Raw genomic sequence first — 10807 nt, forward strand, 5'->3', positions numbered from 1 at the left:
CTACCTCTTGCTATTCAGATTAATAGTCGTTTCATGTTTAAAGCTAGCAAGCATCTGATGAATATTTAATAGCCTTGAGCAGACAGTCTGGATACAGCTGTCTTCAGACAGCAGCTGTGGGGAGGAGGGGAGGAAGTGCACTGCACTGCCTAACTACTTCTTTTGTTCCACAGCTTGTTCCCCGGCCTCACGCCCTTTAGGAAGCAAAGGCCTTTGGTGGGCAGTGCACCCTAGTTCTATTGTGGCCTTATTGCTGCCCTGGGCTCCCAAGGACGTTACATTCAACTAGCAGGCCAACCCCCTTTTTTAAATCTGGTAATGGGGAGCAGATTATGTTCCCTGACATCTAGAATCAATTTTCCAACCCCTGGGCTGCAGGTCTTCTACTCTGTGCCGTGTTCTGGCTCTGGGATGGATGATGTATTCTCATCCCCTGTTTTGCCAACTGCAGCTCTCGTTTCTAGAAGGAGGGAGACTTGTATTGGGAAGGCATCTGAATTTCATAACTGTGCTGCTGCTGGGATTTAGCCTCTTGACATTCCTTGACTACAAATGCAGTAGCCTCTCAGCAGTAGGTGTCCTGCTCATTACTAGCCTAAGCTGTGGTGATTGTCTTTGGCTGCATTTCAGGCAGGTACGAAAGCTATCCTTATGCTTCTGTCATCTAGACCTAGGGAGTTTTTTGCTTCAAGGAGGCCTTGCCATTTCCAGGGCAGATTTGGGGAGGTCATGGGGACTCCTGAAAAAAGACAGCCTGTTTGAGATGTGTTCTACCCAGAGTGTAAGTCATGGCCAGGCTATTGCCCCAGATTAATCAACTACATAGAACACATTGCCAGAAACGTAGGCACTGTTTCTGTTCATACTGTATTAAGATAACCTGAATTAGCTGTTCCCTTGTCAACCTCTAGAGCCCACCTTGGCCCAACTTGGGATAGCCAGTCTCTCCCCACCCACCCCTCCCCAGGCACCATGTGTGAGAATTTGAGATAAAAAGCATTTGGGCTCAGATACAGGGGTAATTCTTTTCTGGGGTCTTCTGAATCCTGCAGGCTCACGCTTCCTATTCATGGCCCAGCTTTAGTTACAAAATGGTTGCTACTCATCTCTCAGGCTCTCTAGGGTTAAAATGTAGGAAACAAATTGCATTTGCCTTTGAGAAGGAGAAATACCTGTGCTCTGATATGATTCATCATAAACTTCTCTCCAGATATCAGTACACATGGCCCCTTTTATTCATTTTTCTTAATGCATTCACTCTTACAAATCAGAACACCTACTATGTGCTCCATAGACACTGGAGAGTCAGTGGCAAATGTACAAGATAAAATTGGTCCCTGGCCTCATGGAGGTTACAGTATCTTTGGGGAGACAGACACTAAACAGATAGTACTATCATAAATAACACATCATATCAGTTGTGATCATCAGTGCTATGAAAGAAAAAGAATAGGGTGCCATGAGGGCACAAATGGAGCTAACCTAATGGGATTTCCTTAAAGGAAGTGATATTTAAGCTGACATCTTGAAGGGAACCGGGTATAGAGCACTTGGGTGATGGCTTGGGAATGAGCATGGAGCACATTCTAGGCAGAGGGTAGGACTGAGGCAGGTTGAAGGTGAGGTAAAAATCTGGACCTTACCCTGTGGTCATCACTGACGACCATTGAATCCGGAGAGGAATGCAAAATGACATGATTAGATTGCTGCTTTTTGAATTTCATTTGCTCCTGAGTAGAGAATGGATTATAGTCTAGGCAAGAAGTGAAAAAGACCTCTAGTACGGTGGTAGTAGTGAAAATGTGGAGAAGTAAATGGATTCAAGAACTTTCAAGAGAGAGAATGAATATCATTTGGTAATTGATGAGTTGTGGGAGAAGAGGAGAGCTCCGAGGTTACTGGTTGGAACAGCTAGGAGAATGATAGTGCCGTTTTTTAAGATGGGAGCACTCCTACAGGCTTTGGTATGAGATCGGGACCCTGTCCTGTGCCACAAGCTTAGGATATGTATCTTCTGTGGATAACACTGATTACTTGGGACTGGGATGAACTCCTCATAAGGTCAGAAGAGTTTGGACCCCCTAAACATAGGATTGAGGTACTAGAAAATGCCTATTTCCCCATTTCCTTTCTTCCAACGGCTTTTAAAAGCTCTTTGTTCATCTATGTCTTTTTCACATCTCTGAGAGAGCACAAAGAATTTTCCCCTTTGTATTGCTGGAGATCCCAAAGCTTGTATAACTAAAAGCCCCAGAGGTTTAGTTGATTCTGCCCTGGATTACTCAGCTCAGGCATGGTCAGGCCTGGGAGATATGAGGTGTGTGGGTCTATTTGCCTGACTGACATGAAAAGAGCTCATAGGCTGTGAACTTCTACTTTCTGCTCATCTGTGCACCTAGGAACCTTGTACTGAATGAAACAACTGCAGTTGTGCTGTGGGGTGGGGAGATTATAAAGGAGGCAGCCTGGCCATGTGGGAGGCTGGGAATGCCTCTGATATGGCAGCTTCATGTTTCTTAATTTTCTGCCTGTGTCTTTGCAGCTATCAGGAGGACTCTGGAAACCAGGAGAGCTGCCTGCTGTGTCAAGGGCATTTGCTGAGCACAGAAACCCAAGAGAGATCAACAGTCTTTTCTCACCCACCTCTTTGATCTGTCTGATCACCCACAGAAAACCAGCCAGGATCCCCTAAGAGTCTCTAGACCCAGAATGGAGTGCTCAGGGCTGCAGGGGACTGGGATACTCACAGTTAAACATGCTCAGAACTTGAAAGAGTTGAAGGGGACTTAACAGTATCCTCAGCATGGCCTTCTAAATCTGAATAAACTGGCAAGTCCTATTGTGTCATTTCCAGTTTGCCTGCTTCCCCTTAGCCTCCAGTAGAACTGGCTGAAACACCCTACCAATACCCGGCCATCTCCTGTTTCCCTCCCTGCCACACCTGTGTTGTGGGTGCCAGCCTGGGAGCCCTTGGACACTTCCAGAGGGCTCCTGGGGAGAGACTAGTCACCATCTCGAACAGGCTGAGGGAAGTCAAGTGAGAAGGTTATTTATTTTGGGCAAGTTATTTAAACTTTGCACCTGTTTTTCTCTTCATGGTTAATTACGAGTTCAAAAAGCTCTTTAAGGGTAGGGCTTTACCTCTGTACTGTATCATTCCCAACAAATATCTGGCACTGAGGGGCTCAATAAAGGTTTGGTCAAGTGATGAATGGTCCCACTCTGGTAGCTTCTATTAACTTTGGGAGAGAGCCAAAGCGCCCCTGCCCACCCCCCACCCCCGTGTAGCTCCCACTTTCTTCCAGTTATATTATGCTAGCTGTTTACCCTATTTTTTTCTCCTGAAGGATTTGAAAGTCAGCCTTTTGCTACAGACTTCTGGTTTCTTATGACCTAATGTTCTAGGCTGGTTTTACACTGAGCTCCCTGAGAGGTTAGGGATCTCTCCTATTGCACTCTTCCCTTAATGCCTTTGGCTATTTATCCTAACAAGGGATCAAGGGGAAGGGGCTGCATTTGGGGAGAAAACCTCTCTCTCTCTTAGGGAGGGAGAGAGAGAGAAACATCAATTTGTTGGTCTACTTATTTGTGCATTCATTGGTTGATTATTGTGTGTGCCCTGACTGGGGATCGAACCCACAACCTTAATGTATATCAGGCAACACTAACCAACTGAGCTACCCAACCAGGGTGAGCCTGTCTGCCTTTTAATAGGCTGAGGCATTCTAATAAGCTTAGATTTATTCTTAGCAGAAAAGGGATATTGAAATCTGTTGATTTACTTTGGGTAAGTTATTTAACCTCTGAGCACATTTTTATCTTCACTATTGATTACTATGAATAATAGCTAATGTATTGAATCCTTAGTATGTACCAGGTACTATATCAAGCATTTATATTCCCTGTTTCACTTAATCCAATCCATTACACTAATTTTATATATGAGGAAACAGGTTTGAGAAGATAAATAACGTACCTGAGGTTTAAAAAGCAGGGTGGGGTGCGGGGAGTTTATCAGATTTTCCTAGTCTCTGCTTTTGACCTGTTTGTACCTCTTCCAGTCACAACTATTTCGAAGCAGTAAAGCTTTGTGTAAGAGATTTATTAAGGATGACAAACTATCAGGTTTACCCAGAACTGAGAGGTTTCCTGGGACGTAGAACTTGCAGTACTAAAACCAGGAAAGTTCCAGGCAAGTTGAGATGAGTTTGTCAACCTATGTTTACAATGAGACTCAGTCCAGGATTGGCCACTGAGGCTGCAGTTTCCTTAGTTTCTTGGTCTCTTAGGTCTTTCCCTTGTGACCAGAGTTCCTTCATCTACCATTTGAGGACCTGCTTCAGTTTAGCAGGTAGGGAAAAAGTTTGGGCTGAGGAGTTAGGGAGCCAGATGACATCCTGGTAACAGATAAATGGAGCCACAGAGCTTAGGATCACCATCTGAGAAGCGAGCACGAAGTTCCTAGGCAGCCATATGCTTAACCCCCAAATGCAGGTTACCTATTTGGGAGCCAAAGAATTGTACAGAAAAGTCGCAGATCTGGATTCAAATCCTAGCTCATCACTTGCTGTGTATTTTTCTGAGCCTCTTTACTCCATAAAAGTAGAATAATAATCGCTACCCACTGAATGGGATCTGAGAAGCAAATGGAATATGTGTGAAATACCTAGCACAGGGTCTATACATAATACTTCTAAAAATTTGAGTTTCCTTCCTCCTCTTTCTGACTTGTGTTTTCTTACCCAGTCCTGTCACCTGTCATGTCTATCACATACAGACTCCTCCCTCCTCTCATTAACACTTAGAGCCTTGGTGAGCTTCCTTGGAGAGGCCTGACCTATTGGGCTTGGCCCACACACGCAGCTGTCCTGCATGTCAGTCACCTCCCCTGCAAGCAGAGGAGGAATGACATCAAACTTTTCCCCTCCTCCTGTCGGAAGCCTCTGGACTGTTTTGAGCCATAAATATTTTAGCTGGGCTTTTCTCTGGCTGTTGCCAGGGTGATGGGCTCTCAGGGGACGGGTGGGAGTGCGGAGGCTGGGCTGGCAGCCTGGGGCCTAGCAGCAAAGCTGGTCCTGGAGGGGCGGGATGAAGCCTGGCCTGGAGCCAGTGCTTGCTGCTGCAGTTCTGAGGCTATTGCTGTGTTGGCCTGCCCTCCCTTTCCTGGGCCCCTCAGAAGCCACTCCTGCCTTCTTCCAGGCCCAGCTCTGCCCTTGAGTGCTATTTGATCTTGGTAAATTGCTAAATGTCTCTAGGTTTTCATTTTAACATCTGCAACACAAAAAGCCCTGCTTAATTCAGTGTAAGTGGAGAAAACAAAGGAGGTTTTGTAAAAATTTTGAAATGCTACATTAGTAAGCAGTCGTGATTGGAGAAGTTAGACCCCATAACCCTTTCTTGGAGACCTAAGGGCTCAGTCCCAAGGCAATGTCAGATATGACACTGCCTCCTTTTCTCCTTCCCTCTTCCTCACACTGCAGCCCTGCTCCTTTTCTAAGGTTCTCAGGTCTAGCTAGACTACTTGGCCTGGCATTGGGTATTTTAAGGAGCTGGGCTCAGCGAGTTATAAGCAGAGTTGGTGAAAGCCCTTTTTACTTGAGATACAGAAATTCAAGCCCCCAAACTAGATTTGGCCCTCATCCTCTAGTCCCTATCCTGGAGATCTTATATCTAGCTAACTGCTAAGCTCTAGGTTGCAACAGTATGCCCTTCCCCTGTGTTTAGGATGGGTCTAAGAAAGAAAGGGGGTGCCAGAGAGGGGGGACCTACATCCATTTGAGAAGCTCTGGATGAGTCCAGGATTACACATCCCTACCCAGACTTGCCCACCACAATTTTCCTGTAGAGCTGGGAGCTCTGAATTCTTTGTACTGAGCACCCTCTGGTGGTGGTGGTTGATATGTGCCGTGCAGGAATATAAGATGTCAAAAGTGGAGACGAGGTTAGGATAGTTTGCTCTAAACCAAGGATTTTTGTCTCCAACTTATATGAGAATCATTCCATTTCTTTCTTTTTTAAAGATTTTATTTTTAGAGAGGGGAAGGGAAAGAAATATCGATCATTTGCCTCTTGCACGCCCCAGTCGGAATATATGGCCCACAACTCAGGCATGTGCCCTGACCAGGAATCGAAATGGAGACCTTTCTGATTGCGGGATGATGCTCAACCCACAGAGCCACACCAGTCAGTGCCATTCCATTTCTTTTTATTTTTTAATTATTTATTTGTTTCTTGTTTATTTTATTTTTAGAGAGAGGGGAAAGGAGAAAGAGAGGGAGAGAAACGTCACTGTGTGGTTGCCTCTCATTTGTGCCCCCAACTGGGGACCTGACATGCAACCTAGTCATGTGCCCTGACTGGGAGTCGACATTACATTTCTTATATAAGATATTCCATCCATCTCTTTGCTTCGGTCTGTCACTAATCCTCAACAATTTAATAAGACAGAAGTTATACTCATTCTACAGATGAAACAAGCTTAGAGAGTTGAAATCAACTTCTTCAGTGTACGTAACATTCAAGATCCTCAAGTGATACAAGCGTAACCTGTTTTTCCAGCCTCATCAATTAACTCTCAAGTCAAAATGGACTTACCTTTCTGGAACATAACCTCTGGACCTTTATTTATGCTGTTCCTTCCATCTTCATTTCCCACCCCCCACCAAGTACATTACTAACAAAATCTTATATTTGAAAAATGGAAGAAATTGTTATTTTTTAAAGCTTGCATATATTATCTTCATAATAATAAAAGTATAAGACATGGAAGGCAGATGTCTGGCTGACAGTGGGTGGGTGGCCCTAAGATGTGGAAGAGGAGACTAATATATAGATGAAGTGAGAATGGTCCTGAAAAGTGAAGAACATGAATTCACCTGGATTGTCTCTCATAGGCTCTTATAGTAAAAATCAAATGTAAGTATTCTTTTTTAAAGAATATAGTTGATAGCCCTGGCTGGTGGCTCAATTGCTAGAAGTGTCGTCCTGTGCACGAAAGGGTTGCAGGTACAATCCTTGGTCAGCACGCAAACTGGAGGCAGCCAATCGATGTTTCTTCCCCACATCAATGTTTCTCTAAAACGAATAAACATATCCTCAGGTAAGGATTAAAAAAATATAGTTGATATACAATATTAGTTTCAGTAGTACAGCATAGTGATTCATCATTTAAATACCTTACAAAATGGTTACATTAAGTCTAGTAACCATCTATCACCATACAAGGTTATTATTATAATACTGACTATAGTCCTTATGCTGTACATCACATCCCTGTGACTTAATTATTTTATAATTAGAAGTTTGTACCTCATTCCCCTTCACCTATTCCACCCATCCCCCCGCTCCCTTCTGGCAACTATCATTTTGTTCTCTATGAGTCCATTTCTGTTTTGTTCATTTCTTTTGCTGTTTACATTCCACTTATAAATGAAATCATACAATGTTTGTCTTTTCCTCTGTATGACTTTATTTCACTTAGTACATTACCCTCTAGGTTGATCCACATTGCAAATGACAAGATTTCATTCTTTTTAATGGCTGAGTAATATGCCACTGTATATCACATCATCATTATCCATTCATCTACCAATAGACACTTAGATTGCTTCCATGTCTTGGCTATTGTAAATAATACTCACTGAACATAAGGGTGCATGTATCTTTTAGAATTTTTGGATAGATACACAGAGGTTGAATTGCAGGGTCATATGGTAGTTCTATTTTTAAGTTTTTGAAGAGCTGTTTTCCATAGTGGCTGCTCTAACTTACATTCCCACCAGCAGTGCATAGGGGTTCCTTTTTCTCCACAGATGTAAATATTCTTGCTGGCAGAAGAAAGTGAGAGTAAATCCCTGGGAAGCTGGGTCAGAACTGCAGGTGACATTTCTTCAAAATCTTGGATCTTAAAATTACACTAGTTTTCTTTGTACTTCATAATATGTCCATGTTTTAACAGTAATAGCTAATACTTAAATAGTATTTATTATGCACCAGGCACTGTGTAAATACTTTACACAGACTAACAATTTTTACCATAATTTCATAAGATAGGTACTGATACTACCCTTATAGTTTGAGAAACTGAGGCACAGAGAGGTTAAGTAATCCTAAAGTCATGTAGCTAGTAAGTGGTGGAGCCAGGATTTGAATTCATCTAAGTCTGGCTCAGAGGAGGTGCTCTGAAGAACTACACTTTAATATTGAAAATAATGCCTTACATTTCCATTTTCCAATTAAACTGACACTCTAGAAAGCAGTATTGTGTTCTGTCCTGTGGTTTCTGCACCCCCACCATGTACCACCAAAGGTCTGCATATTCCAGGTTGAAAATTACTGATCTAGAGGACAGACATGCCAGCCTTGGCCCCAGAATAACATCACCAAGGAAGATTCCAACTCCTGACAGCCAGTGACACAGGACTGGCCTAGAGCCAGCAGCATTTCCTCAAAAACTCAGACTCCTGGAAGAATCAATAGAGAGCAAGTTAGTCAGGAAACGAAGACAGAGAAAGGAAGTGAGGGCTTTAAGGTCACAAAACAGCTGAGATGTGTGGCCACAGATCTGGAGAACAACCTAATCAACATCCTGCCATCTTACAATTATTTTCCCCAGAGAGGCTGTAGGAGGCAGATATGAAAAGACTAGACCCTAGATATTTCTGCTAGAGACTGTGATAGAAGTATATATTCTGGACTGTTTCAGATGCAGTTGTCAGACATCAAACACAAACTGGCTCTTTGTAATAGAAAAGTCCATAAAGCCCTGGCTGGTGTGGCTCAGTGAATTGAGCACCAGCCTGCGAACCAAAGGGTCACCAGTTCGATTCCCAGTCAGGGCACATGCCTGAGTTGCAGGCCGGGTCCCTGGTTGGGGCTGTGCAAGAGGCAACCACACATTGATGTTTCTCTCCCTCTCTTTCTCCCTCCCTTCTCCTCTCTAAAAATAAATAAAATACTTTTTAGGAAAAAAAAGTACATAAAGGCTTCAGATATGGTTGTGTTTCCTTCATTGTCAGTTAAGTTCTACCTAAAAGTAGCAAGATACCTACCAAGAGTTTCACACTTGTATCTTGTTTGCTTAGCCATTCCAGAAGTTAAAATTATTTCCCAATATTTCTAGCAAAGACCATAGGGTTGCACTTCATTTGACCTGCAGTGGGTCACTGACATGCCCTCCCCCTCTTCCTGCAACCAGTCACTCACTGTCAATGGGGTGGCAGGGATAGAATGCTTTGATTCACCAGGCCAGAGTCCTCTACCTACAGTGGAACTGTAGAGTAAAGCACCCCCACAAAACCACATGAACTGAGTGGAAGGAAGAGTAGTTCCCTGAGGGAGAATTACAGTGTTCTTACCAGAAAAAGGAATGAATAGATGTTGGGCAGGCAAAATCAATAGTCAACCTGTACAAGGTGAGCAGGAGCCACAGGTAATGGGCCACATGCATAAGAGTTCATTTGAGTGAACACTTACCCTGGGTTGTATGAATGCCCTAAAATCAATGTTTGGCAAATATTTCCTGAGTATTCACCATGTACAACATCCAGCACCTTCCACATAATAAATGCATAGCAAGATGTTCCTCTGACACCATCTCCAGTAAGACTCAAGCTATTGCTTCCTCCCATAGGTGTATAACAGGCAAATTCCTGTTCATCTCTCAGAAACCAGCTCTGATTTCATCTCTCACAAAGCCCTCTCTTGCCTACTACCCCTGTCAGTCACCTTTCATCCACCCCTGAACTTGATACATACTGATATTATCACACTGTACCATGAATTATTGTCTCTTCTTTATGTCTCCCCCAGTAATGAGGGACATCTCTGTATCCCTAGGCCCAGGATGTATTAGATACTCAAAAAGTTTATTGACCCGAGTTAAAATGAGTTCCCAGTATGGCTTGTTCTCAGGTTTCTACAGAATACTCCTAAAACCATTCAGCTTCCCTTCATAATTGGCCTTCCTTTCAAGAGTTAATTTGTCATTATCTCAATTCAACTGAATTAAAACTTACTTTGAATACCTATCATATGCCAGGTAATATTAGGCTTTGAGGATTCAGAAATTAATGAGCTCGATTTCAAATGTACTCTACAGGGGCCAGAACCAGCTCTTCTATCAAAATTTCTTTAGCTGGGAAACAGCTCTGCTTTGTTACCTGGTCATTCTCCTCCCTTCCCCCAGGCCTCACTACTTCCCAGGCCTTTTTTTCCCCCTAGAAGGGAAGCCCTGACTTGGTGTAATATCTATAACAGATGTGCATGTGTGGAATTCAATGCTTTATTTCCATTTGTCTAAACTAAAAACCTGGAGTAATCCTTGATCTTCCACACATCTATCCATCTGTCAGCATACCCTGTTGATTTTCACTTCAAACCTAAAATCCATTCATGTCTTACCACCTCACTCATTCTGGTACCAACCCTTAACATCTCTTGCTAAGGTCATTGCCATAGGGTCATGTCTGGTCTTGCTTCCACACTTGTGCCCCTACATTCTATTCTCACAGAGGAGGCCGTGATTCTTTAAAAATGGAACTTTAAACCCTCCAACTGCTCCCCATCTCATTCAGAATAAAGCCACACAATCCTAAATGGTCCATCCTTTCTTATATCCTACTCTGTCTATTCTATCCAAGCCACTCTGGCCTCTTTTGCTGTTTCTTAAACATACCTGGCATGTATGCTTGTGCCTGAGGGCCTTTCCACAGACTTCCTCTGCCTGGAATGCCCCCATTCTCCAAATATCTGCATGACTGATTCATTTCCTTCAAGTGTTTGCTCAGATCACCTCAGTGAAACCTAC

At 43.3% G+C, this 10807-nt stretch overlaps 1 protein-coding gene across 2 annotated transcripts in view; it reads left to right on the top strand.

Moving 5' to 3' along the window:
- KHDRBS1 (KH RNA binding domain containing, signal transduction associated 1) overlaps nucleotides 1-3217 on the top strand; it is a 34022-nt gene extending 30805 nt beyond the window's left edge. For both annotated transcript variants that reach the window (XM_090269000.1, XM_090269001.1), the window contains exon 11: nucleotides 2543-3217. The gene's annotated coding sequence lies outside the window, so the exon portion shown is untranslated. The remainder of the gene's footprint in view (nucleotides 1-2542) is intronic.
- The last annotated feature ends 7590 nt before the right edge of the window (nucleotides 3218-10807 follow it).

This window comes from Furipterus horrens, unplaced genomic scaffold, assembly GCF_987537825.1.
Source record: "Furipterus horrens unplaced genomic scaffold, mFurHor1.1.pri manual_scaffold_3, whole genome shotgun sequence".
Lineage (NCBI taxonomy): Eukaryota > Metazoa > Chordata > Mammalia > Chiroptera > Furipteridae > Furipterus > Furipterus horrens.